The 12721-nt window shown below is 35.7% G+C and overlaps 1 pseudogene; it reads left to right on the top strand.

Annotated features, from left to right (window-relative positions):
• Positions 1–5491: 5491 nt before the first annotated feature.
• Positions 5492–9172, top strand: Sfpq-ps2 (splicing factor proline and glutamine rich, pseudogene 2; annotated as a pseudogene).
• The last annotated feature ends 3549 nt before the right edge of the window (positions 9173–12721 follow it).

Consider the following 12721-nt stretch of genomic DNA (forward strand, 5'->3'; position numbering starts at 1 on the left):
GTAGGCAGCAGAATGCAGGGTCCTCGTTGCATATCCAGTTTGTTAATCTACGTCATTTTATTGGGGAATTGATTCCATTGATGTTGCATGATATTAAAGAATAGTGATTGTTGCTTCCTGTTGTCTTAGTATTTTGAGGTGAGATTATGTTTGTGTTTGTCTTCTCTTTGTTAGGTTGCAAAATGATTTGTTTCCTTGTTTTTCTAGGGTGTAGCTTGCCTTCTTGTATTGGGCTTTAACATTTATCAATCTTTGAAGGGCTGGACTTGGAGAAAGATACTGTGTAAATTTGGTTTTGTCATGGAATATCTTGGTTTTTCCTCTATTTTATTTGAGAGTTGTGCTGGTTACAGTAATGGCTGGCTTTTGTGTTCTCTTAGGGTCTGTATGACATCTGTCAAGGATCTTCTGGTCTTCATAGTCTCTGGTGAGAAGTCTGTTGTGATTCTGATATGTCTGCCTTTATGTTACTTGACCTTTTTCCCTCACTGCTTTTATTATTTTTTCTTTGTTTTGTGCATTTGGTGTTTTGACTATTATGTGATGGGAGGAGTTTCTTTTCTGGTCCAATCTATTTGGAGTTCTGTAGGCTTCTTGTATGTTTATGGGCATCTCTTTCTTTAGGTTAGGGAAGTTTTCTTTTATTATTTTGTTGAAGATATTTACTGGTCCTTTGAGCTGGGAGTCTTCACTCTCTTCTATACCTATTATCCTTAGGTTTGATCTTCTCATTGAGTCCTGGATTTCCAGTATGTTTTGGTGCAGTAGCTTTTTCCGTTTTACATTATCTTTGACAGTTGTGTTGATGATTTCTATGGAATCTTCTGCTCCTGAGATTCTCTCCTCTAGCTCTTGTATTCTGTTCGTGATGCTCGTATCTATGGCTCCTTGTCTCTTCCTTTGGTTTTCTAGATCCAGGGCTATCTCCCTCTGTGCTTTCTTTATTGTTTCTATTTCAATTTTTAATTCCTTCACCTGTTTGATTGTGTGTTCCTGTAATTCTTTCAGGGATATTTGTGTTTCCTCTCTAAGGGCTTCAACTTGTTTACTTGTGATTTCCTGCATTTCTCTAAGGGAATCTATGTCTTTCTTAAAGTCCTCCATCATGATGATCAAATGTGATTTTAAATCTAGATCTTGTTTTCTGGTGTGTTTGGATATTCAGTGTTTGCTTTGGTGGGAGAACTGGGCTCTGATGTCGCCATGTAGTCTTGGTTTCTAGTGCTTGGTTTCCTGCGCTTGCCTCTTGCCATCAGGTTGTCTCTGGTGTTACCTTGTTCTGCTATTTCTGACATTGGCTTGACCGTCCTATAGGCCTGTGTGTCAGGAGTGCTGTAGACCTGTTTTCCTGTTTTCTTTCAGCCAGTTATGGGAACAGAGTGTTCTGCTTTTAGGAATGTAGTCATTCCTGTCCACGGGCTTTCAGCTGTTACTGTGGGCATGTGTCCTGGGTCCACCAGGCAGGTCACACGGAGCAGAAAAGTTGGTCTTACCTCTGGACTCGGGCCTGAAGTTGCTGCTAGGGGCTGGGTTTCAGCTCTCTGTGAGGGCACCCACCAGAAGTCCTGCCCCTACTTCTGGGTCCCTATGCACAGGGGTCCGTGATGTTGCTAGGCGTTTTCCTCTAGATTCAGAAATGTGGGCAGAGCGTAGTCTCCTCTGGTTTCCCAGGATGTCTGCCCCTCTGAAGTTCTAGCTCTCCCTCCCATGGCATTTGGGTGCAGGGAGCTGTTTGACAGGGTACGTTCAAATCAGGGTGCAGTTTGGACAGCAGGGCTCCTGCAACTTGACTAGTTATTAATATTCTTAAAGGATGGATGTGTCCTGGGCTTTGTATGTTTAGGTGGGCAATTATATCTTATCAGTTGGGTCAAAAGTTATTGTGTTGTGTGTTCTTTTATGTGATGGTTTGAGTGTAGGAAAGTGTGCAGCAGCTGGAGACACTGGGCATCCGCAGAATTAGGATTTGTGTTTCTGGCATGGAAACCTGCCTTGGGAACTAGGTATGTAGAGAGATTACTGTCAGGCTCAGAGAGAGACCTTCGGCAGTGTGATAAGGTATGAAGCAAAGCGGGTGAGAGGTTTTGGGGCACTGTGGTGTTGAACTAGTGGAGATAAAAGATACCCTTTTATTTTTTATATTTTTACGTGTGTGTGTGTGTGTGTGTGTGTGTGTGTGTATAAGCTTTGGTTACAGTTTGGTAGGGTTCATTTGGATATGTTGTGGTTTTGAAGGGGTCTTTTTATAAATGAGATTATTATATTTTTGGGAAGAAATTGAAGCTACGTGGCTAGGGAATGGAAAATTATCCAGTGTGACTTAGAGGAGCAGAAAAATATTATCAATGTATAGTTAAATTTAAAAAAATATTTTTTAACTTTAAACAGAATTTTATTACACAGAGGTTGTCACATAATTGGGTACTTCTCTTCTATGTACACAATCATTCTCACCCTTCACAGAAAAGCTGATTCTGAACTTCTCCTACGGTTACACAACTCTACTGTTCTGATGCTAACAGAACAGTAGAGATAACTCAGTGATTTAAGTTGACAGCAGGACACTGGTAAATGGCTCTTGCACCCAGCATCAGGAATGTACAAATGTTTTTATTCAAAATTAAAAATTGTTATAAGTAGTAAAATATAAAATAATAAAATGAAAATGTTCTTTCTATACTCTGAGTAATGTATTTTTTGATGGATAGGGGAGGGTTTTTTTTAATTGTAGGTGGAATACCAAGATTAAATTTGTGGAAAGAAAGCAGGATTATTAAACTGTACTATATATTGACTAAACTGCACTCTTCCTTGATCTCTACATTAGCTTCTTCCTTCAGGTTCCTGTCCTCTTTTTCTTCATGCCTTGGCTTGCTTCAATGGTCCATGACCCAAGATATGAATGCCAAATAATCTCTTCCTTCCACAACTTCCTTGTAGTATTGCTGTTTCATATTAACAATAATAATGGTAGGATAACCCTGCACAAAAAAAAAATCCTCCAAGGATCAAGGACTCAACATAAAGCCTGATACCCTGGATCTGATAAAGGATTAAATTAAAAAATATGTTTCAACTCATTTGCACAGTAAAAATCTTTCTAAACGATACTATTTGTAGCATAAGGATTAAGGCATGATTAATAAATGAGACTGCATAAATCTAAAAGGCATTTTTGCATTCATGGGTAGCATTACCCTTGTAATGAAGCAGCCTACAGAATACAGAATGAGGAACCAAAATCATTGACAACAATACATCTGACAAATGTAATAGTATCTACACTGTACAAAGAATGAATTATCAACCTTTACACATACATGCATTTTATCATTCACATAACACCAGTAGGACATGTAAGCAATATAAAAATGTCACATATCACAAAATTAATACAAAGGAATTGCTGAGCTGAGATGTAGTACAAATGGGTATAAACCTAAGGTCATTTAGGTTGTTAACATGGCCTCCACAGTTAAAATAAATATTAAAGTACCATAATAATAGGTACCTGTTGGATCTTAGGGTCACCTAGAATTTTTTTCTGTACACAACATTGATTCTACTAAATTTTCTGTGTTATTCCAGATTATTCATAGTGAAGGATTACTTTTTAAAATTGTAATACAAATATTAATAGTATTAAAGAAAATGTTATGAATTTAAGAAGGAACATGTGGATGAAGTGGAATAGAGAGGAGATGGGACAGCAAAATGATGTAAATATGGTATACAGATATGAAGGTAAACAAATTAAGAATAAATATAATTCAATATTTGGAAGTTGGATAAAAACCCACTGAAGTACATGCCCCCTGTCCTCTAAGAAATCACAAACACTTGCTGAGCAAAAATGACCAAAGGACTCAAAAGACTACTAGAGTCAATGCAAAAGAAACTTTGGATTAAGCAAGTGGCTTAGAGAAATATAAATTTGACAAAAGTCAATTAGGAAAGAAAGATAGCCTAGCAGAAAGCAAATTTGATTGTCTCTTGAGCAACCATGATATTGTGAAGTACAAAAGCATTAGAAAACCATTCTAGTGCTGGAGAAAGTAATGGAAGTAGACACATTATGATTTTGAGTGTTGACATTAGCTCAGATATCCATAATTTTCTGTCCTGATATAGTTGTGAGCTCTCCTTTGTTCACTCTCCATAGAAAAATTGTCCTGGTGACTCAGGTTGCCTTGGCAGACATTTTTGCAGTGCACATGTTTTAAGCTAGTGGTTTCCACAACCTTGCATTTAGGTATTCCAAAGCCAAAGTGAAATTAAATTAATTTGACCCTTAAAAATTACATTTATAATAAGGAGAACTAAAGACCATTAAATGAAGATACCACAACAAAACAGAAATCAAATTAAGAGTCTGTCCTAAAGACCTTTAAGGTGTAGAGGACCATTTATGCATTGTGTGTTGTTAAATCATTCTGCTCATTTCACAGTGACTTGCTTTTGATAGAGCCTAGGATGAAATATACTTCACTGCTCCTGTGCATAATTAATGCCATTCTGTAGTCTTCATCAGATAAGTCACCTGTGAATGTAAAGTAAGTATAGTTTACTTGAAATTTTTCTGGTAATGGATCCTGAAAGCATTGATAAGTGGCCACAGGCAATATTCGGAAAAACTACTTAAGTGTTCCCTTTAATGAACTTAACCTTAATATATATCATTTGTGCATTCAGTAAATCAGTAGAAGTCTATTTTATGTTTAAATAATTGTATAGTTTAAATAAAATATAATTATATCACTCACCACTTTTTGATCATATATCTATATGATGACAGTTTGGAATTTCACCCATGATGAAGAAGGGACCTTCCCCTGAGCCAATATCAGGCTCTGCATTTATCCTCTTCTTCAGATACTGAAGTTGATATTTTTTTCTGTTGTTAATAGGACCCATGGATTTGAAGATGTATACAATAAGATCTCAATTAAATTTTTCCTACAAAACAGGAAACAATAACGATTAGCATACTAGAGTATGACAAACATTATACAAAAGTAGCATTTAATAATTACTCTTTATAGGAAGTTTTCATCTTATTTTGTGGTGCATATTTATATGTTTATGTGTTGCATGAATGGACATGGTTATATTTGTAAATACACATGCTAATGCCCATTCACACACATGTATAACTTTATTTAGACCAGAAATCAACATTACTTGTTTGGTTGCTTCCACCCCCCCTTTCTCCATAGTATTTTGTTTTAAATTTTTTAAATTCTATTGAGGTACGGATTAAATATCATATAATTTATCTCTGTAATTTGTCCAGTGGAGTGGGTTTTAGTAATCACCGAGTTGTTCAGCCATGACATGGCACAGCTGTAGAAATTTTATTATCCTATCATAACACCCCATAGATTTTACAGGTCACGTTCCTTTTTTCCCCTTTCACTACCAAATTTATTTATTCACTCTACATCTTGCCTTCAGCTACCCTCCATCCTCCCCTCCCAATCATACTTTCACAATGCCCTTACCCCCCATTGCCTTTGTATCTCTGTCCCCTTGCTGGGCTGCCTTATCTGGCTTCAGTGCAGGAATATGTGCTTCATCCTTAGTCCTCAGGGACTTGATTGCCAAGGTGAGTTGGTACCCATGAAGGGGATTCTATGTTATTTTTTGGGACAGATATACCTTACTGAATTTTCTAGTTCAACTAGACTGACTGGCAACATCCTCTTACTAACTTTGTGTCCCTTTCTAACTCTGGAGTTAAAGAAATGTACTATCAATCCCAGATTTTATTTTGATGCTGAATGCAGGACCTCATACTTATGCAACAAAAACTGAATCATCTCGTCCTTAAAATATTTTTATTATAAAAGGCAAAAGGGAATAAAATGAACCTAGACTACATGGGAGACCTTACAATCACAGTAAAACAGACATTTAAGACCACCATCCTAAAAGGTAAGAGCAGCGCCTAACATTAAGGTTGTGCAATTTTTGCATTTGAAAAGGCTTTGCCAACTGTTCTCAAAATTATTATTTGTTTCACATTTGAAGATCACATATGAGAGCCATTAATTCTGTCTGGAAGACCTACAGGCAAAAGACAAGATTGAAAAAACAGGTTGGAGCCAGGTAACAAGTGACATTTATTAGAACTTTATGTTTTGATTTGTTAGTAAATAGAAACTTTTAACATTTTTAAGCAGAAAATAGACAGCAACAATTGTGCTGGAACAATTTCTCAGAGAGCAATATTTAAAGTGATAAATGTCCTTTAAAAAAACATTGCAAAGACTGAATAAAGAAATACCGTTTCCAATAGGAACATAGGTAAAAATGGTATGAAAACATCTCTACTGCATGCTGAGACCCTACCTATCAAAACAAAATAAAAAAAGAGAAAACAAAACAAAACAAATCCCCTACATGCAATAACAATAAGAGGGAACGGATAATAGTTGATAATCTTCAGTATTTCCTACCTTGGTCTTAATCAGTTGATGATTGCACATGTTAAACAATATACAAAATTCACACACTTTATTATAACATAACTGATTTATGCTTGAAAAATGTGTGTGTTTGTGTGTGTATGAGTGTGTGTGTGTGCGTGTGTGTGTGTGTGTGTGTGTGTGTGTGTGTGTGTGTGTAGCACAGAAACTGGAAGAGAGCAGAAGGCATAGAATATCTCTATCTATCACTCTCTACTTATTCTTTCTGACAGCCTCTCCTTAGAGCTGGGTCTTGCATTTCTTTGGCAAACCAGCAAGCATCTTATCTCAATCTCTATCCCCAATAGTAACTATGGTTATGTCATTTCTAGAATTCTAGGCCTGTAAAGTAGTTAGCTGTTGAGCCATCTCTTTAGCCCTTCAACAAATTCCTAAAAATTCTTTTAAAATAATCGATTATGATTCAAATGACTAACTTCAATTATGAGATATAACAGTTAAGATCTGTCAGACATAACAAATATTTGAGTAACAGAACATGACAAAGCAAAAGCTGATGAAGGTTTGAACGATTCATCTGTATGGGTGAGTATTTTTATTTAAAAAATTAATCTACAGTCTTATCAGCTCTGACTTCTAAAATGTACAACAGTCAATTGCTTGCCTGGCAAGATATGCCACTGGTTGGTTTAATAGCAGCAAAAACATCATAGAACAAACAACTTTCTAAATGGATGTCAGGCCTGAAAAATCAAAGCCACATATGCTACCATTATTTGGTTGCAGACTTTGGTGTAGTTGGGTCATAGGCTCTAGAAGGAAATCTATTACTGTTATGGTGCTAAGTAGACATAGTACTAAGCCAACTCATAATGCCTTTACCTATATAACTACAGACTCAATCCTCATGTCAAAGCTTCTGTTTTCAGTAGATGGTGATTAACACGGAGACTCACTCCTAGCTAAGTTGCAGAGAATAAGAAATTGCAGGATGCTTAGCCCTGAAGGAGCATACGTTTTAAACATTTCCTTCCAAAGCTCAGAAATTCCTGCAAAAGAGGGACAGAAAAAGCATTCAAGCCAGGAGGACTGTATGAGCATAAGGAAACCTTTTCTTCACAGAAGGAAAGTTGCACATAGGAACTCACACTGATTGCTCTATAGTGTACAAAACATTTGCAAGTCCAAGCCAGACCAAATACCAGCATAGATAGGGTTGATGTGTATGTATTTATACCCTTAGCCATGGTGGTCTTATCAATTGTGAGCAATCAGGACAGATAGTCATTTTTTTTTCACTAAGGAATAGGACCACACTCCATTGAAAGATCACAAATCCAAGAATATTTAAGAAGCAGAAATTGGTCTTGAAAGTTTGTGTTTTTTCTTATTAAAGACAAAGGCTTGGTAAATAGGAAAGAGTTGGGGATATGTGAATATAATTAAATATATTTTATTAAGCTCTTTAAGAACTAATAGAGTATATTTATATAATATTGTGCCCCATGTTTTGAACATAGGTATGATTTTAAGAAAGCAAAATTCTTTGCCTTTCGCTCTCTTTGTATACTCCCCTCAGACACTTAGAATTCCAGGACTCTCCTTTCCTGAAGTGTTTCACTATTGAGCAGTTGCTAGACTTTCTGGTCCAAACCAACTCTCAATTTCTTTAGTAGAGTTCCATTCCTTTCATTTAAAAGAAGACAATAAAATCGTTTGTTAAATTTTTTTTAAAAAAAGTGAATTCAACAATGCCTTTCCCTATACATCTTCCATGATCACCCACAATACAACAGCCCTTTCATTATGACCAAACTGGATAAAGGCCTCTTCCAAAAGTTCATTGGAAACAAGAAGATTCTGAACAGGTAGGGTGGCAGCATGTGTGGCAAACCAAACATGAAACTGTCTACTTCTCATAAGATTATCATCAAATTCAGCTTTGCCGATTTCAGCCAAGGCTCTAGATTCAAGTTTAATGAACCCGAACCCTTTGCTTTTGTTGATAAAACCTTCTCCTGGTTCTCCATATTTAGTAAACAGTCTTTTGAATTCATCCTCTGTTATATCAGCAGGTAGGGTCCCCACAAACAACTGACGTTTGAATGTGAATATTCTCAATGATGGAAGTCCTTGGATAAAATGGAAAAACAGCAAAGGGAATAAGTTGGAACAAAAAGACATATTGGAAAGTGAAATGGAAGGTGCCTACGACGAGCACCAAACAAATCTTTTGCACCGAGATCTGATGAGACTCCAGGAAGAATCTAGACGCATGGAGGAACTTCACAATCAAGAAAAGAAGAAACATAAAGAAATGCAGTTGAGGCAAGAGGAGGAACAGCATAGAAGAGAAGAAGAGATAATGATTTGCCAACTTGAGATATAAGAACAAATGGGATAGCAACGAGAAGAAAGTTACAGCAGGATAGGCTACCTGTATCTAAGAAAAAGAGATATAAGAACGAGTGGTGGCCCCAGGAAGTTTAGAATTCTGTTGGGGTGGGTGGGGAGGGGAAATCCTTGTGGAGACAGGAGATGGGGGGCAGGAAGGAGATATGAGATGTGGAACAGTCGGAGAGTGGGCCGGGAGGGGAATAACATCTGGAGTGTAAAAATGAAAAAAAAATTAAATAAAATTTTTAAAAAATGGGTGATAGTGGAACACTGAGCATGGGAGATCTCTTTGGTTCAGGAGGTCAGAAATTTCCACCGCTAGGTGGTGATGGTGGCATAGGTTATGAAGCTAATCCTGGAGTTCCACAAGCAACCATGTGTGGTTCCAGGATGGGAGGAACACGTACACTGAGCACTTTGGGAAGGGAGGTGTGGGTCCTGTGGGTGGACAGAATACTAGCGGGCCTAGAACTCAAGCAGGATATAGTAGAGGGAGAGAGAGTATGAGGGCCAAATAAAAATCCTGATTTTAGATATTTAGGTTTTCATTACAGTTTGGTTTGGTCTTTTCTTGTTTAGATACCACTTAAATTCTTGGCCTTTTAGTAAGAAACTACCTTTTTATGGATATTAGCAGTTTATTGACCTGATATTTGTAAATGGCCTATTGGGGAAGACAGAATTATGTAACACAGTTTTTAAAACCGGAGGAAAAAAAACTTCATTTACTTTTTTTTTAACTGTAAAATTTTTCTCAAGTTAATGGCTGTGTACCTTGTGCCACTTAATTTCCAAAGTGTACCATTTTTTTTACTGTGCCTCAAATAAATAGAAAAATACTTATAATACTGATCTTCAACTTTGCTATACATGCTTCTATGCACATGAGGCTAGGTATTTCACTTGGAAAGCATGAGCATGTATAGACCTGAGTGGCATATGCCATTTCTGGGAAATGTCACTGGAGGCTGAGTATTGCTTTCTACAAATGGTGGACCCCTTTGTTTAATAAGAAATGCATGTTGAAATAATTAGGATTTGTTGGGCATTATAGGAAGCAGGCTGGTGCTCAGCCGTTTTAAAGGCACAGTAAGTGTTAATTCAGGAACATGTATTAAGATTATGGAATGAGCAGTGAGAGAAAGGGGACTTGGTTAAACGAATCCTTATGTTCCTATCTATGTTTCTTTCCTTGAAAGCTCTTGAAAATGGAAGGATCATCTTGTTGCATTTCCCCTACTGTTTTGTTTAAATAAATAAATTAAAAAAAATCCAAGCCCTACAAATGGCTTGTACTGAAATTTTGCATTTGAATTAAAGATTGGTAAACATGAAAAAAAATTAAAAAAAATTATGAAACATAAAATATAATTATAAAAATAAAATACTTAAAAGAGTAATAAAATGCTTGTTCAGCTATAGAAGACTTTAGTGTGTTATTAGAATTACTTATTTAAGACCATAATTATGTTAGAGACTAAGTAAGAATTACTTATATCTGAAGTAACTAAAGGCTGTTAAACACTTGAGTGACAGAAAAATATGACCAATGGAGTTCAAGTTTCTTATAGTATTTTCCCAGTTGTAATCAATTTTAACATTTAAAAATATGGTTTTTTTAGTTATTTTATTTCTTTACATTTCAAATGTTATCCCCCTTCCTGGTCTCCTCTCCATGAACCCTCAGCCCTCCCCTCATTTCCCCTTTGCCTCAAAGAAGGTGCTTTCCCATGCAATCACTTCCACCGGCAGACACCAATCCCCAACATTATTGATGATACAAATATGTTTTTATAGATATGAAATAAGATGAAATTGTTTTGGCGACTTGATTTTGTCTTTTTACTTGTATAGCTGAACAGCTTTTCATTATTTACACATGTATATCCAGTGGATATAATAGTTTACATATTTGAACTCCTATTCATTTTCATTTCTACTGTGAGCCTTCTCTTCTAATATTCAGGATAGACTCATATCCCATTATTGGTCTTTAACATTTGCCTTGTTATTTAGTCCTTATGTGTAATGGTTATTGAGACCAAACTAGACAGAATCTGAAGCCATATAAAAGATCAAGGCATACCTGTGCAGAATACGTTGATTATATCAGTTGGTAGAGGAAGACCCAACTTCAGTATGTTGGGGAAATCACAATGTGATACTAGCACATAAGAAACAGAGCAAAGAAACATGAATATTAGCATGCATTCCTTCATTGCTCTCTACATCCTGCTTGCAAATGTTATGTTTTAAGCTTCTGCTGCCTTAACTTTCCCATCATGTTGGTTGTATCTCCAGTTGTGAGAAAATGTTTTTGTTAGAATTTTCTGTCATAAAATCAAGAAAAGAAACCAAGACATAGTGCAGGCTAGAACTAGATTTTATATCATTTTCTTTATTTCTTCTTTCATACATTGTTCTCTTATTGACACATATGAACCAGTTTGGTCATACTATTTTTTTTTATATCCAAAATCACAGTATGATGACAGGGAGTCCTGATTTACTGTTACAGTCATTTGATCTTCTAACTATGCTTTTTAAAAAATTATTTTAAAGAAAAGAACATACAATGATATTCACATCCATTTCTTTTTAATCAGCCAGAATATAGTTTCAAACTCTACCTAAAGGATCATATATTGGTCATATTTTCCTCAGATGCTAATACATATTATCAAATCTCAATAAATGTAAAGCAAAGGCAATTGAGATATATTAAACATTACCCTGTAATTCATTGTACCTCCAGAAGTCAGTATTTACTCTAACAAAGTTTTATCTGGCCATCAGGTAATTACCACAGAAAATTTATTTGATCATCTGTCTACTCATTTTAGGCTAACTTTTATAAGTCAGAGGTAGGCTCTGGAAGAATAGCTTAGTATTACTATTTTATTTATTTATTTTCAAACATTCATTTAAATTAAAATACAGTTATATTATTTTCCCCTCATTCATCTTCATTCTAATCTTCCCATGTGCTTCCAGCACCCTCTGAAATTCCAGGCCTCTTTTCCTTTAACCGTTATTGTAACATACACACAGAAATGAATCAACATATAAATACAACCTACAGAGTACATTCAGTGTTTCCTGAATATATATATATGTATATATATATATATGCATATATATATATATATATATATTTCTGCGATGACACTTCATATTGGCTAAAAATAAGGGGACTCATCTCTTGGGGAGAGTAGGTTTGGAAAGTTGAACTTACTGTACCGAGACCAAGCACAAGCTTTATGAATCATGCTAGACCAAAAATATGGATAAAGTGTGGGGTGCAAGTGATCAATTCTTGTCAATAACACCATTCTTATACCAATTTTAAAACATTTCCAATAGGGATAGACCGTATTCAAATTATCATTTACTTGTTTTGTATCTATTTTGATATAATACTCTGTTCATTGTAGTCTACTAGTTCTACTTAATGCTGTGAACTATCGCTCACACATTTTCAAAAGTATTTTCCTTTTTCCACTGAAGAGAATGGCCTGAGGCATGCATTATTCTGTTTTGAAAAATAATTCTATATTGCTTTCTCCCTTATGCAACACTAAACTGCATGCATTTTATTAATGTCTTTGTGGTTCCCTTATCTTTGAAAAGCTGCATAATGGAATCTTTCTGCTGTTGGTAAGAGGTAACTACTTTCTGAGAAAAGAATTATGTTCTGAATGTGCTATCTTCTCCAAGGAATTCCAAATACACAAATACTTCTGCAGTTCCTTATCCAGTTATCTTGTTATATTTATATTTCTAGCAAGGGTTTGTATGCATAATTTCTTTCTTTTTCTTTTTTTTTCTTGTTTTGACATGTGCAGAAGTCTTAATGAACTAATTTTTGCCATTTCACATAGCAAGAAGATTGATGA

The sequence above is a fragment of the Rattus norvegicus genome, chromosome X, assembly GCF_036323735.1.
Source record: "Rattus norvegicus strain BN/NHsdMcwi chromosome X, GRCr8, whole genome shotgun sequence".
Taxonomy (NCBI): domain Eukaryota; kingdom Metazoa; phylum Chordata; class Mammalia; order Rodentia; family Muridae; genus Rattus; species Rattus norvegicus.